This window comes from Schistocerca gregaria, chromosome 5, assembly GCF_023897955.1.
Source record: "Schistocerca gregaria isolate iqSchGreg1 chromosome 5, iqSchGreg1.2, whole genome shotgun sequence".
In the NCBI taxonomy this organism is placed as follows: domain Eukaryota; kingdom Metazoa; phylum Arthropoda; class Insecta; order Orthoptera; family Acrididae; genus Schistocerca; species Schistocerca gregaria.
Window position 1 is genome coordinate 474,837,303 of NC_064924.1, and position 18,513 is coordinate 474,855,815.

The 18,513-nt window shown below is 42.4% G+C and overlaps 1 protein-coding gene across 1 annotated transcript in view; it reads left to right on the plus strand.

The window, feature by feature from the left end:
* LOC126272685 (cytochrome P450 6k1-like) overlaps positions 1-18,513 on the plus strand; it is a 100,540-nt gene that overhangs the window by 73,380 nt on the left and 8,647 nt on the right. The window lies entirely within an intron of this gene.

Genomic DNA, 18,513 nt, shown 5'->3' on the forward strand with positions numbered 1-18,513 from the left:
AAATATGGCTGGCCATTCTCAGTCTCCTTGTCTTGCCCTCTGCAACAACACCTGGTTCATTATATATCCTCCTGTTCTTTTTTCTTCGCTATCCTCCTCCCTCACATATTGTTTCAAACATTTTCCTCAGAATTTCATTTTTAAAAACCTATATCTTTCTCTCTTTATGCTTATCCAAACTCCAATTTTATATCCAATGTACAGAAATGATTTTAGTTTCATATTTTCTAGTAGTAGTAACTCTAGACAAATACTGGGATACAGCAATTTCTTGAGTGAACGACACGTTATGGTTATTGCGGAGCACTAAGGAGCAACATGAAATAGGTCGATCGCGTAAAACCGATGAAAATGGAAGGTGAATGGAAGATTTAGGGATCTCAAATTGATTCTCAGAAGACTTTTGACGCCGTTTCTTACAAGACAATTCTAATAAAATTGCGTGCATGCTGACTATCGTTTCATCTGTGTTGCTGGATTTGTGTTGTCCTGTCAGAAAGTTCGCAGTACATAGCATTACACAGAAAGTCATCGAGTAAAATAGAAGTGATATTTGGCGTTCGCCAAGGAAGTGTTATAAGCCATCTGCGGGGTCTAATCTACATAAACAATTGAGATGACAACCTCAGTTGCTCTCGTAGATTGTCTTATGCAGTTGATGTTGTGATTTACAGCCTAGTAATTTCATCAAAAGATCAAAACCAGTTGCTAAATCACTCGAACTCGATGTCTGCATAAGACAAAAAGTACCAATTGTTTCTGGATAACGAAAAGTATGAGGGCATCCACATGAGTACTAAATGAAATGCGTTAAATTACGTTTGCTTGATAATTCATATAAATCTAAAGGCTGCCAATTCATTTAAATACCTAGGAATTACAATTACGAACAAGTTAAATCAGAACGATCGCATCCATAACGTTGTAAGAAAGGCAAACGGAAGACTGCGTTTTATTGGCAGTAAACTTAGAAAACATAAAATATTTGCTAAAGAGTCTCACTACACTACGCTTTTCCGACCTCTGCTAAAGAACTACTGTGCGTCATGGGGTCCTTACCAAACAGGAATGACAGAATGTAACATTCTCTGGGTCGATGTACCACTTTGTAAATGCCCTCTGCGGAATGACGTACCCTAACGTATAACGTACAGGACTCCTTGGACTGTCTGGTACGTTATGCAGTAGACTTTCAGGGGTGCATGGCAGTTCCTGTCTGTGACACGTGCGCAGGGGCAGCGTAATTAGCCTCCGCCCTTTCTCGTCGTGTAATCTTAGCTGCCCTAACCTGCAGCTCAGCCGCTCGTACGTTACTCGGCACCCTGTGAATTCTGGACTTCGTAAATACATACACCTCATTACAAACAAGTTGCAGAATCATAGTTTTCACACCAGAATCCAGCCAGATATTGGTCAGACGAATATGCCTCTCTAAGTGGGTCTGATACCCACTGTCTGATACCGATTGCATTTTGTTGTCTTCTCAATCAGACTAATCCCAATTGTGATCGCATTAATATAAATCACTCAGCTACCACGTGGGTCTTTTAGTGCACAAGGCCAGGATCTTGTGTTACCGGATATCACGGAACTCCCCACATAAAAATAAGCATGATCATAACCAACTGGACATAATGATCATTATCAGAAAAGAAAACCAGAATCTGCAACAGCAGGAGCGAGCACAGCAGCTGACTTACCGTGTTCGATGACCGTCGCGTTGTTGCATGCACTAATCTTTGTTCAGTTAACTATTGGCGTCTATACCCCAGTAACTGTAACATATTAAGATAAACGTTCCTTCACAGTCAACATAACTTCGCCACTACGCGAACATTACTTTGTCACGGTCTTAAGCAGATTAAGCCACAAGGCAAAGCTTAGTTGGTAACCCTGAGGGAGCTCAACCGCCGGCCATCCTTACAGCTCCTCCGTCTAACCGCTAGTCCTCAACAATGGCGAGCTATGCGCTCCTTCTCCCCACTAAACCGCTTGTGACGTCACTGCCCTTAAAACAGACATATTTTACTTTCCCTGTTAATTTCTAAGCAAATACACTTCTGATTTTCACTCTTCTGCAAATTTTACTCTGGCCCTCTGCTCTAATTTAAAGTTTTTGCAACGAACTATCTTTTTACCTTCAGCATGTAATGGTACTTGAATTACGCAACCATTATGGCACCTCACCTGAACCTCTCGATACCAGTAATATTTTACTGTGTTTCTGTTAAGTAGTTAACATATTTCTGAGAGAATATTCAGATTTGATTTCATTTGTGATACATCGATATGTTTATATTCCATGATATTATTCTTATGTGTATTCTTTCTTTTGTCACTATGATCTTTGAACTACATGTAACTCTGAGTTTTGGACGCGTAAGCGATTGTTAGTTAGTTGTTAAGTTGTTAGACTGTTGGACCTTGAAAAGGTCAAGTCTTAGACGTCATGTTGAAAAGACGCATATTACAGTTGGCTTATAAAATGTGAGGAAGATGTTTTCAAGTATGTTTTGTATTGTGAAGTGATGTTCGTGTGTCACGTGATATTGCAAATAAAAGGAAGTGTAACTTAAATTCGGAGTGCTGATTTTTTTTTTTTTTACATCACTATTGTGCTAACTTTGAAAGGTTTAATCTCCAAGAATGGTTTGAGAAGCGCATCTACAAAACTTTTGAATATAGCAGAATAAAACCTAGGCCTCTTTCCATCCGAACTTGAAATCATAACCACCTAGATTTTCAACGATTGAACCATGAAAATAAGAGACCAGCGTGGGAAACACTAAAAGATGAGTGCCTAGTTTTTTTTTATTATTACATGAAATAACTTTATTAACTGTGCTCTAATGACACCAGCCACATAATATGACTGTTGTTGCCCGATAATGCAGTATTTAGCAGCGTGAGCAACACCACATCGTTATTAAAATTTTGACCTTTGTTGTAGTGGGGTTGTTGAAATGATTCAAATGGCTCTGAGCACTATGGGACTTAACATCTACGGTCATCAGTCCCCTAGAACTTAGAACTACTTAAACCTAACCAACCTAAGGACATCACACAACACCCAGTCACCACGAGGCAGAGAAAATCGCTGACCCCTCCAGGAATCGAACCCGGGAACCCGGGCGTGGGAAGCGAGAACGCTAAAGCACGACCACGAGCTGCGGACTAGTGTTGTTAGAAGCAGCGTCTAGTTAGAGCTGTCCACCTTCTCCATCCCCATGGGGTGCACGCCTGTGGATGCTGCGTCGTATTTCTAAGCTACCCCTGGCTTTTCTACATCCTTCCGCCTTACGTTCTTGCATTTCACCGTGCTGGCCTACCATGCCCGACTCCGCTCTTTTCGTAACCCTTCGGCACGCTACCTTCGCTACGCCATCCCTCAGTATGCCATCTTGCTGCATTCTAATCAGCACTCGCTTAATTAAAAAGGCTTAAGACTATTGTTTATCTGAAGCGTGTTCATTGGTGCATAGCACATTGCCACGTTTCAAGACCACATCGAAAAAGTCCAAAAAAGGACAGTTCTTTTCCTATTGCAACAAAATAGGGAAACTCTCTACTCTGAATGCAAAAATCTTTTATTCTCGCCAATAGACATAGAAATGATTAAAAATGGTTTAAATAGCTCTGAGCACTATGGGACTTAACACCTGAAGTCATCAGTCCCCTAGAACTTAGAACTACTTAAACCTAACTAACCTAAGGACATCACACACATCCATGCCTGAGGCAGGATTCGAACCTGCGACCGTAGCAGTCGCGCGGTTCCGGACTGAATTTAAGTCTTCATTTTTACAACAGCGCTGTTAGAGTGTGGAACAGAGGAGAAATAATCTGAAGGCCGTTGGAAGAGCCCTCTGCCAGGCGTTTAGGTGTGGTCTCCTGAGTAGTCATGTAGTTGTAGATGCATGTTTGTGGGAAGGTTTATGGGGAAATGTAACACATCTGTAAAGGAAATCACACACAACGTCTTACCGCGACCAGTTGTAGACTATTTTTCACTGTTTGGAGGCTTTATCAAGTAACTAGAAATGTACGGGAGACTGAAATGAAAATACCTGGAAGGAAAATTGCTCGGAAGCCTGTTAGAAAAATTTTAGGAAGCTTATTTGAACATAATGCTCCTGCCATCATATATATCGCGTAAGTAAATTTGGAAATTTGTGGTAAGATCGTATGGGTCATCGGTCACTAGGCTTACACACTTCTTAATCTAACTTAAACTAATTTTCGCTAAGGACAACAAACACACGCATTCCCCAGGGAGGACTCGAACCTTCGAAGGAGGGAGCCGCATGAACTGTGGCAAGGCGCCTCGCATATGGAACTTCAGAATAAGGTAACAGAGTTTATACTACGTACAGTAGCATATATATAGTCAACTTTCCCTCGCTAAAAACGTGAATAGAATAAAAATCGATAATGTTGGTACGAATTACTTTGTATCATGCACTGTTCAGTTACTTTCGGAGCATTTACTCTACTTGGCCAAAAATATCAAGACACCTATTAGCGGGCATTAATACGTATAGTACCCACGCTTCGGCTTGAATCCTGCTGGGAACACTTACAAAAAGGCGTCTGAATATCTGTAAAGGAATGGCAGCCTATTTTTCCTCAAGAGCTTAAGCTAGTTATCATGGACACTTGGCGCTAAAGGGTAGTCATCGGTCCAGTTCATCCCAAATGTGTTCCATTTGATCCAGCTCGGGCCTCTAGACAGGCCGGTCTGTGTCAGGATTGCTGCTTTCTGACAGCGTGCGTTGTCGTGTTCATACGGTCATCGACTCACAACTGTTCCTCTACTATACATGGTACAGAATGCTGTATATTTGTTCATGTCCTTCCACATTTAGCTTTTTCTGAAGCACAATTAATGTAAGTAGCCTTGCCGCAATGGTAACTCCGGTTCCCGTCAGATCACAGATGTTAAGCACTGCCAGGCTTGTCTAGCACTTGGATGGAGCACCCTCTGGGTCTGCCGAGTGCCGTTGGCACGCGGGGTGCAATCAGCCCTTGTGAGACCAGTTGAAGAACCACTTGATTAAGAATTAGCAAAACCGTCACGATAACTGACAACGGCCAGGAGAGCAGTGTGCTGACAACATGCCCCTCCAGTGACGCTTTAGGGGTGAAGATGACATGGCGAGCGGTCGGTACCCTTCCGCCTTCATGGTCTCTTCGCACGGCGTTTTTTTTTTTTTTTGTTTAATCGCAATTAGAGGACTACAGTCCTTCCACGAAAAACACCCTCATACCGTAACACCAAGACCTCCACACTTCACTGATGCAACTACACATAAGGACATGAAACCCTCTTCAGGCATTCGTCAGACCAAACCCTTCCATCGGATTGCCACAGAGTAAACCGTGATCCATCTCTCCAAATCACTCGTTTCCAGTCATTGAGCGCCTCAAGCACCACTTATCATTTACTAAGAGAAATGTTCCATGTATGAGGGGTTGCTTGAGCATTGTAACCATTCATTGTAACTCCCTACTCATAATCACTGTGCTAGCTGGACTGCTGGTAGCACTTTGGAACTTACGAGTGATTCCTTCCTCTGATTACATGCGATATTTTTACTACCAGCCGCAGCAATGTTCGATGCTTCTTGTCCGTCAGTATATGAGGTCTGCATGGTATTGGTTTTGCTGCGTTTATTCCTTCGCATTTTCACTTCACACTCAAACCATCAATTGTGGTGGTATGAGCAGTTTTAGAAGGGCTGAAATATACCAGATGGCTTTGTTACTCAGATGACATCCAATGATTAGTCCACATTGGAAGTCACTGAACACTCCTGAGCGAACCATTCAACTTTTACTGCTTCACTACTGACAACACAGCACTCCCCTCCTCCTTTTACACTTGTGGGTCCACCTCTGGTGACATCTTGTGGTCAGTTTGGCATTATATAGGAGTATCCGGATGCGTTTGATCAGACAGTGTAAAAAGATGTAGAACTGAATCAGAGAATGCGGCGTACCAGACCCCTTTCGCCCTCATGAGAGATGCAACGTGTCTCTGATATGTAGGGGAATCTGTTATACACTGGAAGACTTTTCAAGCTTTCGCTTCTACCCCGCCATGTAATGTAAATTTAAAAATATTTTGTTATTCAGTTTTGAAATGATAGTTCTACAGGGCACTGAAAGACCTAAGACGCAACAAGGCCCCGAGAGTAGACAAAATTCCATTAGAACTACAGATAACCTTGGGAGGGCCATTCCTGACAAAACTCTACCATCTGGTGAGCAAGATGTATGAGACAGGCGAAATACCCTAAGACTTCAAAAAGAATATAAAAATTCCAATCCCAAAGAAAGCAGATATTGACAGATGTGAAAATTACCGAACTATCAGTTTAATAAGCCACGGCTGCAAAATACTAACGACAATTCTTTACAGACGAATCGAAAAGCTGGTTGAAGCCGACCTCGAGGAAGGTCAGTTTGGATTCCGTAGAAATGTTGGAACACGTGAAGCAATTCTGACCCTACGACTTACCTTAGAAAATAGTTTAAGGAAAGGCAAACCTACATTCCTACCATTTGTGGACATGGAGAAAGCTTTTGACAATGTTGACTAAAATGCTCTCTTTCAAATTCTGAAGGTGGCAGGTGTAAAATACAGTGAGCGAAAGGCTATTTACAATTTTTACACCAACCAGATGGCAGTTATAAGAGTCGAGGGGCAAGAAACGGAAGCAGTGGTTGGGAAGGGAGTGAGACAGGTTTGTAACCTATCCCCGATGTTATTCAATCTGTATAAGGAGCAAGCAGTAAAGCAAACAAAAAAAATTTCGGTGTAGCAATTAAAATCTATGGAGAAGAAATAAAAACTTTTAGGTTCGCTGATGACATTGTAATTCTGTCAGAGACAGCAAATGCCCTAGAAGAGCAGCTGAATGGAATGGACAGTGGCTTGAAAGGAGAATATAAGATGAACATCAACAAAAGCAAAACGATGATAATGAAATGTAGTCGAATTAAATCGGATGATGCTGAGGGTATTAGATTAGGAAATGAGACGCTTAAAGTAGTAAATGAGTTTTGCTATTTGGGGAGCAAAATAACTGATGATGGTCGAAGTAGAGAGGATATAAAATGTAGACTGGTAATGGCAAGGAAATCGTTTCTGAAGAAGAGAAATTTGTTAACATCGAGTATAGATTTAAGTGTCAGGAAGTCGTTTCTGAAAGTGTTTGTTTGGAGTGTAGCCATGTATGGAAGTGAAACATGGGCGATAAATAATTTGGACAAGAAGAGAATAGAAGCTTTCGAAATGTGGTGCTACAGAAGAATTCTGAAGATTAGATAGGTAGATCACATAATTAATGAGGAGGTATTGAATAGAATTGGAGAGAAGAGGACTTTGTGTCACAACTTGACAAGAAGAAGGGACCGGTTGGTAGGACATGTTCTGAGGCATCAAGGGATCACAAATTTAGCATTGGAGGGCAGCGTGGACGGTAAAAATCATAGAGGGAGACCAAGAGGTGAATACACTAAGCATATTCAGAAGGAGTAGGTTGCGGTAGGTACTGGAAGACGAAGAAGCTTTCACAGGACAGTCTTTCGACTGAAGAGCACAACAACAAAAATAGCATTCATTATACGTGCGGTGCAGTCTTTTCTTGAAATCATGAAAATTACTCCAGGAAAGAAAGGTTTAAACAAATGTGATAAAAATGTTACAACGGACGTCAGAGTCATGTAATTATGAGCAAATATTCTGGTCAAACTTAAAAACGTTGCGATCGAGAAAATCGTGAATACATCGTATTTGATAATCTATGTGCTAGACCTATATTATTATTCCACAGCACACCAGTAATCAGTAAGTGTAATCAAAGTAAGAAGAAGTGTTGTCTTAAAACAGGCATAAGTTAAATAGCTTTTGAAACAGAAACTATAGCCAACTAACATAAATTTGCTTTTTGAAGATGGGGAAGACTGTTAACACATTAAAGAAACACACAAGGAGATATTCCAATCCGACATGTCGAAACCCACGCTGGAATTTAGAATACAATGAACAAATTCTCTGTCAACATTTTTGCTGCTGAGACACACAGCAAGTATTTTTCCAAAGTTGACGTTTTTCGTTTTAGACACATGACGAATAGCTTGAGACAGCCGTTTGTACAGTCCTTCTTGCCTAGCGCGCGATCGGCTGTGACAAGAAAGCATTGTGCTGCGTAGTGCTGATACCCGGAGTGACACAAGTGAATTTGAAACATCTGAATCATTAAAAAAAAGCATCATTAATGTTTTCAGTAAGTGGCAGTTCGTAGCAAAGGCTAAACTGTTGCGTATGTAATTCCTACTAAGGTGACTAGCAGACGAAAATAAATCAAGGCAGTAATTGCTATTACATTGTAGACAAGTTCCATCAGTCGCGATTCCAATTTATTGAGATGAAGTGTTTCTTAAACGTACATCATTTTGTAACAATTCCTGTAGCGAAGTTCTTGCAATTTTTGAATAACGTATATTTCAGTAACAATGAAACAGTTCCTTGTTGAATCCACGTAGACGTCGCAAGATTTGACGAAAAATAACATTTTCCTTACATCAGGCACAACCAGGTTTTAAATTGTAAGACATTTCCAGGGGCAGGAGATGGCACCTGGATAAACTGAAAGAACCAGAAGTTGTACAGAGTTTCAAGGAGAGCATAAGGGAACAATTGACAGGAATGGGGGAAAGAAACACAGTAGAAGAAGAATGGGTAGCTCTGAAGGATGAAGTAGTGAATGCAGCAGAGGATAAAGTAGGTAAAAAGACGAGGGCTAGTAGAAATCCTTGGGTAACAGAAGAAGTATTGAATTTAATTGATGAAAGGAGAAGACATAAAAATTCAGTAAATGAAGCAGGAGAAAAGGAATACAAATGTCTCAAAAATGAGATGGCTAGAGGACAAATGTAAGGATGTAGATGCTTATTTCGCTAGGGGTAAGATAGATACTGCCAACAGGAAAATTAAAGAGATCTTTGGAGAAAAGAGAATCACTTGTATGAATATCAGGAGCTCAGATGGAAACCCAGTTCTAAGCAAAGACTGGAAAGCAGAAAAGTGGAAGGAGTATATAGAGGGTCTATGCAAGGGTGATGTATTTGAGGACAATATTATGGAAATGGAAGAGGATGTAGATGAAGATGAAATGGGAGATATGATACTGCGTGAAGAGTTTGACAGAGCACTGAAATACCTGAGTCGAAACAAGGCCCCGGGAGTAGATAACAGTCCATTAGAACTACTAACAGACTTGGGAGAGCCAGTCCTAACAAAATTCTACCATCTGGTGAGCAAGATGTATGAAACAGGCGAAATACCCTCAGACTTCAAGAAGAATATAATAATTCCAATCCCAAAGAAAGCAGGTGTTGACAGATGTGAAAATTACCGAACAATCCGTTTAATAAGCCACAGCTGCAAAATACTAACTCGAACTCTTTACAGACGAATGGAAAAACTAGTGGAAGCCGACCTCGATAAAGATCAGTTTGGATTTCGTAGAAATACTGGAACACGTGAGGCAATACTGACCTTAAGACTTATCTTAGAAGAAAGATTAAGCAAAGGCGAACCTACGTTTCTAGCATTTGTAGACTTAGAGAAAGCTTTTGACAATGTTGACTGGAATACCCTCTTTCAAATTCTAAAGATGGCAAGGGTAAAATACAGGGAGCGAATGGCTATTTACAATTTGTACAGAAACCAGATGGCAGTCATAAGAGTCGAGGGACATGAAAGGGAAGCAGTGGTTGGGAAGGGAGTAAGACAGGGTTGCAGCCTCTCCCCGATGTTATTCAATCTGTATATTGAGCAAGCAGTGAAGGAAACAAAAGAAAAATTCGGAGTAGGTATTAAAATCCATGCAGAAGAAATAAAAACTTTGAGGTTCGCCGATGACATTGCAATTCTGTCAGAGACAGCAAAGGACTTGGAAGAGCAGTTAAACGGAATGGACAGTGTCTTGAAAGGAGGATATAAGATGAACATCAACAAAAGCAAAACGAGAATAATGGAATGTAGTCGAGTTAAGTCGGGTGATGCTGAGGAAATTAGATTAGGAAATGAGACTCTTAAAGTAATAAAGGAATTTTGCTATTTGGGGAGCAAAATAACTGATGATGGTCGAAGTAGAGAGGATATAAAATGTAGACTGGCAATGGCAAGGAAAGCGTTTCTGAAGAAGAGTAATTTGTTAACATCGAGTATAGATTTAAGTGTCAGGAAGTCATTTCTGAAAGTATTTATATGGAGTGTAGCCATGTATGGAAGTGAAACATGGACGATAAATAGTTTGGACAAGAAGAGAATAATAGCTTTCGAAATGTGGTGCTACAGAAGAATGCTGAAGATTAGATGGGTAGATCACATAACTAATGAGGAAGTATTGAATAGGATTGGGGAGAAGAGAAGTTTGTGGCACAACTTGACTAGAAGAAGGGATCGGTTGATAGGAGATGTTCTGAGACATCGAGGGATCACCAATTTAGTATTGGAGGGCAGCGTGGAGGGTAAAAATCAGAGGGAGACCAAGAGATGGATACACTAAGCAGATGCAGAAGGATGTAGGTTGCAGTAGGTGCAGGGACATGAAGAAGCTGGCACAGGATAGAGTAGCAGGGAGAGCTGCATCAAACCAGTCTCAGGACTGAAGACAACAACAACAACAACAGGTACAACCAGCGAAACAAACATTAATGCTTTCAGAAACGTTTTATTTTGACAGAATTGCGACTGAGTAAGAAAAAGAAATGGTCCTCGCCGTTGCTCTGCTTATCGTGCTGCATACCGAGCATACTTCAAGCAGTTCGTAAAATGTGCCGATACAAACTGATAATGCACGAATGACTGGAATTTAAGAATACTGTTCTCCTGCTAATCCTCAAATGACACTAAGATATAGGAAATTTTATCGTCCGACAATTTCCTTAAAAATATGTTCCACAGTTGAAAAAAAAAACTGTTTTGCAGCCTCACACTTGTCGTTCCGGGTGGAATCTCAATTTTATCAACAGTCTTTTCTTCGTCCTCCTGAAAGACAGAGTTGATATGTCTAGGGTAAGAGTGTATGTACCAAAAGCAATGAATTAATTTCTGCAACTCATTAGAAACCATTTCGAATGAAATGTTAAAAATTATTCTTTCCTATTTTTTCAGGTTTTAATACGTCCGTAGCAAAATTGTTGCCACCAGAAAGTCCTTTCTTTCTAGTTTTTACCCTACTATGCGTTAAGGTCCCTCAAGATGTAAAACTGTGGAAACAGTAGCCCATTCATACTTATGACTGACAATGTTGCGTAGGAAAGAGTCATATCATTAGTCCATTACACAACAGGCTCTGTTTTCGCCTCGAAATGATTAAGTGTGGTTTGCTCACAGTTCTTTCATGAAACCTGACTGAATAGCTTTAGACACATCAGATGGGGAGATAACAGCCAGCTTTGTCTTCACAACAGCTACGTTTTTTTGACTGCATCTCCTCTACGCGTTTACCTGAGGTATACTTTGTTGTTTGGCGACTTCCTATACTGTATGATTTATTGAATCTGCTCAACCAGATTGAAGAAGCCTTTAGCAGTGTTCATGTCAACTGCAATTCGAAGACCCTGTCTCAAAGATCTCCATCGGTAATGGTCCATTGCCTCTCACGAATAAGAGCAGCTCTACATAATTGATATCTCAAGAAAACTCCTCTAAAGAACTGTTGTTCACGTTATTTATTCAAGGTTACGGATTGAGTATGGTTATTAAAGAGCAATAAATTGTTCGGATAGTTTTGATTTCACAGTTTTGCGACTTTCAATTTGACGCGTATTTATTACATTGTGTAAGTCTTTCTTACATTTATACAGTTCACAGGTAGGTTTCATGAAGTAAAACTGGTTTGCAAGTTGCTTAACCTTAAGTCTTAAACGCAATGAATATTATTTCAGTTTTAACTACCGCAAAAACTACTGCCGATTTGTGTGCACTGCTAACCACGGAAAAATATTTCAGAGAAACAGTCAACAACAATACGCTTCATGATTTACGATCGAGGGAGACGTGTTACTAGTTTACCGATGTTCTGTCTACCAAGCATACGCCGCAGTAATGTTGCGCATGCGCTGACTACTACAGCTCCTGCAGCGTTGTATACTTCTCTAGCCACCTGCCGAGCTATGAATTTTCAAATTTTTTTTTAAAAACTTACAATTCGTCTTAGCAGCTAAAATTTTGAGAGGGTCTTTCTGCATAATATATTTCGACAGGTCGGACTCGACCATTCCCTTGTCAGTTTATTTGTAAATATTACGTGTTCCATGGTAGAAGGATTTCCGTTTCAACTTACAAGAGGGTGCATGGCGGACGAAATTTGGTGTACCTGCCCACACCTTATGTAACGAATTTTCAAAACAAACAGCATTCTGCTCTCCGTAAGCTTCTGTAACTGAAGAATTAAGAAGAGCTTAAAAATAGTTTTAGTACTGTGGTGTGTGTACTGTAAGACCTTCAGTACCTACACCATCAGATTATTTGACTTTTCGGTCTAACGAAGTAGGAGAGTGTCAGCAATATGTCTCGTGGTCTTATCGTAGCTTGTTTATCTTCTGCAGTTAGGTCAGACAATAGAAATTCCACTTGCACGATTAGAGTAGCAGATTGATGGTGACCAACTTTAAACAGAACCTGATTAATTTTCACACACATTTACTTAACTTGGTTCTGGATGCTATTTACAATTGACAGTCTGAAGTTCCTTTGGTACTGGTACATTAATCTTATTCTCACATATATCCCTGATACTTGACAAAAGTGTCTATACATTTATCTTCATGGCAATGTACAGGAATATGCTAATCTTATTAGGCGCAGATTTAAACTTGACTATAGACTGGTACAGACAAATGTAGAACTTGTACATACAGGTACAGAGTAATGCAGACTGGTACTGACTGGTTCAGACAAATGCAGACTGGTACAGACTAATGCAGACTGACTAATCGAAGGTCTGTACACTTGTTATAATACCTCGCGCATTCATGTATCACTGCGCGAGTGTGATCCGCGAGGATCAAAGGTTCTATGTTAGCAGCAATCTCATTGGCTGTGTTACATATTAATACGCGTATCGGCGGAAGCAGAATTTGGCCCGTCTCTATGGCAGCGCCATCTCGAGGTGCAGAGACGGATGAGCGCTGCGCCTGCGCTGTTGTGCTTAGCGGGGCGCGCTCTAGTGGGAAAGTTGTGTACGCACTGACTATGCAGAACTATGTACACTGTCGGAAAAAAATCACAACACCTAGAAGGAGTGATGTGACATACGTGAAAGTTGGTAGGCGTGTTTCTACAGCTGAAAGATGTAGCACCACTATGAGAATGCGAATCAGTTTCGCCATAAATACACACATTACGGTAGTGAAAGTTACTTACCTTTGAATTTGGATGTGGCAGTTTATGTTCGTCAAGAATGCCATTAAGGTGACAAAGAAGCCATTATCAACAAAACACTGAGTTTGAGCAAGATCGTGTAATATGGATACGAGAAGCTGGATGCCCCTTCTGTGATACTGCAGAAAGACTTGGCAGGAATGTATCCACAATACATGATTGCTGGCAGTGATGGTCACGGGAATGTTTAGTCGCAAAAGACGGGGCTCCTGAAGGCTATGTGGCACTATCGGGAGGGAAGATTATCGTGTTCGGCTTATGGCTCTGGCACTTCAAGGACAGCTCCGAAACAGGTGTCCTGTACAGGGGTTTCCCACTGATCCCAAACCACCTTTATCTGCGACTTCAGTGGTGCCATCGACAGCTCATCAGAGGGCAGAGTGGAAGTCTTTTGTGTTTTCTGATAAAACATGGTTTTGCCTCGGTGCCAACGGGGGCCATGTGTTGTTTAGAAGGAGAGCAACTGAGGACCTGCAACCAACCTGTCTGCGTGCTAGAGACTTTGGACCTAAACCTGGAGTTATGGTCAGGGTACGATTTCGTATAACAGGAGCACTCTCGTGGTTATCCCACGCACCTTAACTTCAAATTTGTATGTCAGTCGGATGATTCTATCTGTTGTCTTGCCATTCATGAACAGCATTCAAAGGGGTGGTTCCCAATAGAATAATGCTCGTCCTCATACTGATGTTGTAATCCAACAAGCTGTACAGCGTGTCTACATGTTGTCTTGGCCTGCTCGATCAACACATCTGTCTTCAGTGGAGTGCTTATGGGAGGGACATCGCCGAATGACAACTCCAGCGTCATCCACAATCAGCATTAACCATCCCTGCACTGGCCGACCAAATCCTACAAGCATGGAAATCCATATCACAAATTGGCATCCGGCACTTGTACAACACAACGCATACAACTTTGTATGCTTGCATTCAACATTCTGGCGGTTACACCGGTTATTAATGTACCAGCATTTCACATTTTCAATGGCTTATCTCGCGTTTTCATTAACATGTGATCTTCCAGTGTTAATCACTTAAATATGTTAATTTAGACAAATGTATTCCCAAAATTTCATTACGCTGTATTAATTATTTTTGGTGTTCTGATTTTTTTGCCCGCCGCTATGGCCGAGCGGTTCTAGGAGCTTCAGTTTCGAACCGCGCGACCACTACGGTCGCAGGTTCGAATCCTGCCTCGGGCATGGACGTGTGTTATGTCCTTAGGTTAATTAGCTTTAAGTAGTTCTAAGTTACAGGGGACTGATGACCTTACATGTTAAGTCCCATAGTGCTCAGAGACATCTGAACCATTTTTCGATTTTTTCCGTCAGTGTATGTTATGCGAACTTAAATATGTAGAGCATATTATATTTACAAACGCGCACAAAACGCTATCTCGTGTCTCTGAACAACAAATATAACAAAATGATCACATACCTCACGAGAGACTATTGAGAGATTTTGGATTTAACTCAAAGCTCTGGTGCACCATATGGTGCTCAAAAACTGTAAATCACCAAATTTCTTCCCTTTCTCATCAAAGACTGTCGTTGAAAATTCTTACACCACAAGGGTTCGGATTGGCTACCACCTTGGCGAGATCCATATTGCTAGCATGTGATGGTGACCTCACTCTCGGGCGCGGATGTCGGAGTAAACTTCAGAAATCAAAGCCGCTATTTATCCTTCAATTGTTTGCCCACTAGAATAAATGAAGCTGAAAAACTTCCGTTGCAGTCCGGCCTCAAAGAAACATTACTCTCAGATGCCGAGGATTCTTCCGGGTTGTATGGTCGTGGTCCATGGAACTCTTCTATCCCTCACGTATCGTCAGAGCTACGTTGGACAGCCACGAGCACCTCCGAAGATGTCCAACGTGACTTTGGACGAAACGTCTGGGATAGAAGAGTTCCATGGACCATGGCCATACAACCCGGAAGAATTCTCGGCAGCTGAAACAACTGCTCGCGAAAGCCTTCGTTGTATGACTACTCTCAGCACCTGATATAACATCTGGGCACTATGTCCATCGCTAAGATACATCACCACGAGAGCCAGTGACAGGAACTTATTCGACAAGGTCTATCTGAATGCTGTTTACAGTCACTCACTTTTTCTAAGCAAGAGCTACTCTTTAAACAAAGATTTCTTCAAGTAATTCGCCTCAGATCAGCACCTAAATACACTCCTGGAAATTGAAATAAGAACACCGTGAATTCATTGTCCCAAGAAGGGAAAACTTTATTGACACATTCCTGGGGTCAGATACATCACATGATCACACTGACAGAACCACAGGCACATAGACACAGGCAACAGAGCATGCACAATGTCGGCACTAGTACAATGTATATCCATCTTTCGCAGCAATGCAGGCTGCTATTCTCCCATGGAGACGATCGTAGAGATGCTGGATGTAGTCCTGTGGAACGGCTTGCCATGCAATTTCCACCTGGCGCCTCAGATGGACCAGCGTTCGTGCTGGAAGTGCAGACCGCGTGAGACGACGCTTCATCCAGTCTCAAACATGCTCAATGGGGGACAGATCCGGAGATCTTGCTGGCCAGGGTAGTTGACTTACACCTTCTAGAGCACGTTGGGTGGCACGGGATACATGTGGACGTGCATTGTCCTGTTGGAACAGCAAGTTCCCTTGCCGGTCTAGGAATGGTAAAACGATGGGTTCGATGACGGTTTGGATGTACCGTGCACTATTCAGTGTCCCCTCGACGATCACCAGAGGTGTACGGCCAGTGTAGGAGATCGCTCCCCACACCATGAAGCCGGGTGTTGGCTCTGTGTGCCTCGGTCGTATGCAGTCCTGATTGTGGCGCTCACCTGCACGGCGCCAAACACGCATACGACCATCATTGGCACCAAGGCAGAAGCGACTCTCATCGCTGAAGACGACACGTCTCCATTCGTCCCTCCATTCACGCCTGTCGCGACACCACTGGAGGCGGGCTGCACGATGTTGGGGCGTGAGCGGAAGAAGGCCTAACGGTGTGCGGGACCGTAGCCCAGCTTCATGGAGACGGTTGCGAATGGTTCTCGCCGATACCCCAGGAGCAACAGTGTCCCTAATTTGCTGGGAAGTGGCGGTGCGGTCCCCTACGGCACTGCGTAGGATCCTACGGTCTTGGCGTGCATCCGTGCGTCGCTGCGGTCCGGTTTCAGGTCGACGGGCACGTGCACCTTCCGCCGACCACTGGCGACAACATCGATGTACTGTGGAGACCTCACGTCCAACGTGTTGAGCAATTCGGCGGTACGTCCACCCGGCCTCCCGCATGCCCACTATACGCCCTCGCTCAAAGTCCGTCAACTGCACATACGGTTCACGTCCACGCTGTCGTGGAATGCTACCAGTGTTAAAGACTGCGATGGAGCTCCGTATGCCACGGCAAACTGACTGACACTGACGGCGGCGGTGCACAAATGCTGCGCAGCTAGGGCCATTCGACGGCCAACACCGCGGTTCCTGGTGTGTCCGCTGTGCCGTGCGTGTGATCATTGCTTGTACAGCCCTCTCGCAGTGTCCGGAGCAAGTATGGTGGGTCTGACACACCGGTGTCAATGTGTTCTTTTTTCCATTTCCAGGAGTGTATAAACATTGATTTTGCAAACTCCAGATCTCATTTTCATTACTTTTACCACAGCATAGAATTCCCTCGTACACATTTTCTTTGCAGTTATGCTCATTTTTACAACACCTGTGATCATAATTTGCTCATTTCCTCAAAAAGAGATGGTGACAATTTTTCCGTGTGATGGCAATGCAGCAGCGCATATGCGACCTAGCCCGCCTCCGATTCGGTATGTAAGCACAGACATGTGACAGTCCCTTATACATTAATTTTCAAAAAGCTGCCACAAGATATGAACACTGTTTCTCACAAACTGCAAATTTCCAAACCCCAGTTGAAGGCGTTTACTGTGACCAAGTCCTTCTATTCAGTCTACGAATACTTTCGGTCTCCTTAATTGTGTTATAATAATAGTTATGTACAAGAAAGTGATCGTGCGAAATCCAGCTCGGTCAGATCATCCACAAGACCCAGAACGCAGAAGATATAGGCGCCCAGGTAGATGCCGTCTTCCTTGACTTCTGGAAAGAATTCGATATGGTTCCGCACTGCCGCCTAATGACCAAAACAGCGTATGGAATCACTCCAACTGGGTGACTCGATAGAGGAGTTTCCTACAAAGAGAACTCAGCATGTCTTCAGAGACAAAAGTAAATGTAGGTGTGCTCCAAGAAAGCGTTATAGCACCATTACTTTTCACAGTATATATAAATGACAAAGCAGAAAGCATGGAATGTTCCATGAAACTTTTAGCGGCTTATTCTGTTGTATACAGAGTAGTCATGACGCTATGAAATTGCACGAAATGCTAGGAGATCTACAGCGTATCGACACGTGGTGCAGGGAGTGATAATTGTCCCTCGACGTACACAAACGTAATGTATTGCGCATAATCAGACAGAAATACCCTTTAATGTATAATTTCATAATTGCAGAACAACCACTGGAATGAGTAACTACCATAATACACTACTGGCCATTAAAATTGCTACACCAAGAAGAAATGCAGATGACAAACGGGTATTCATTGGACAAATATATTATACTAGAACTGACAGGTGATTACATTTTCACACAGTTTGGGTGCACAGATCCTGAGAAATCGGTACCCAGATCAACCGCTGTGAGCACGTTGTAGGAGTCGCCACCAGTTCCAACCTTGTGTGAATGCTCTGAAAAGCTAATCATTTGCATATCGCAGTGTCTTCTTCCTGTCAGTTGAAATTTCGCGTCTGTAGCACCTGGGCATTGAGTCAAACACACCTTGGATGGCGTGTACAGGTGCAGCTGCCCATGCGGCTTCAACAAGGTACCACAGTTCAATAAGGGCGTATTGTGACGAGCCAGTTGCTCGGTCTCCATTGACGAGACGTTTTCAATTGGTGAGAGATCTGGAGAAGTGCTGGCCAGGACAGCAGTTAAACATTTTCTGTATCCAAAAAAGGCCTGTACAGGACCTGCA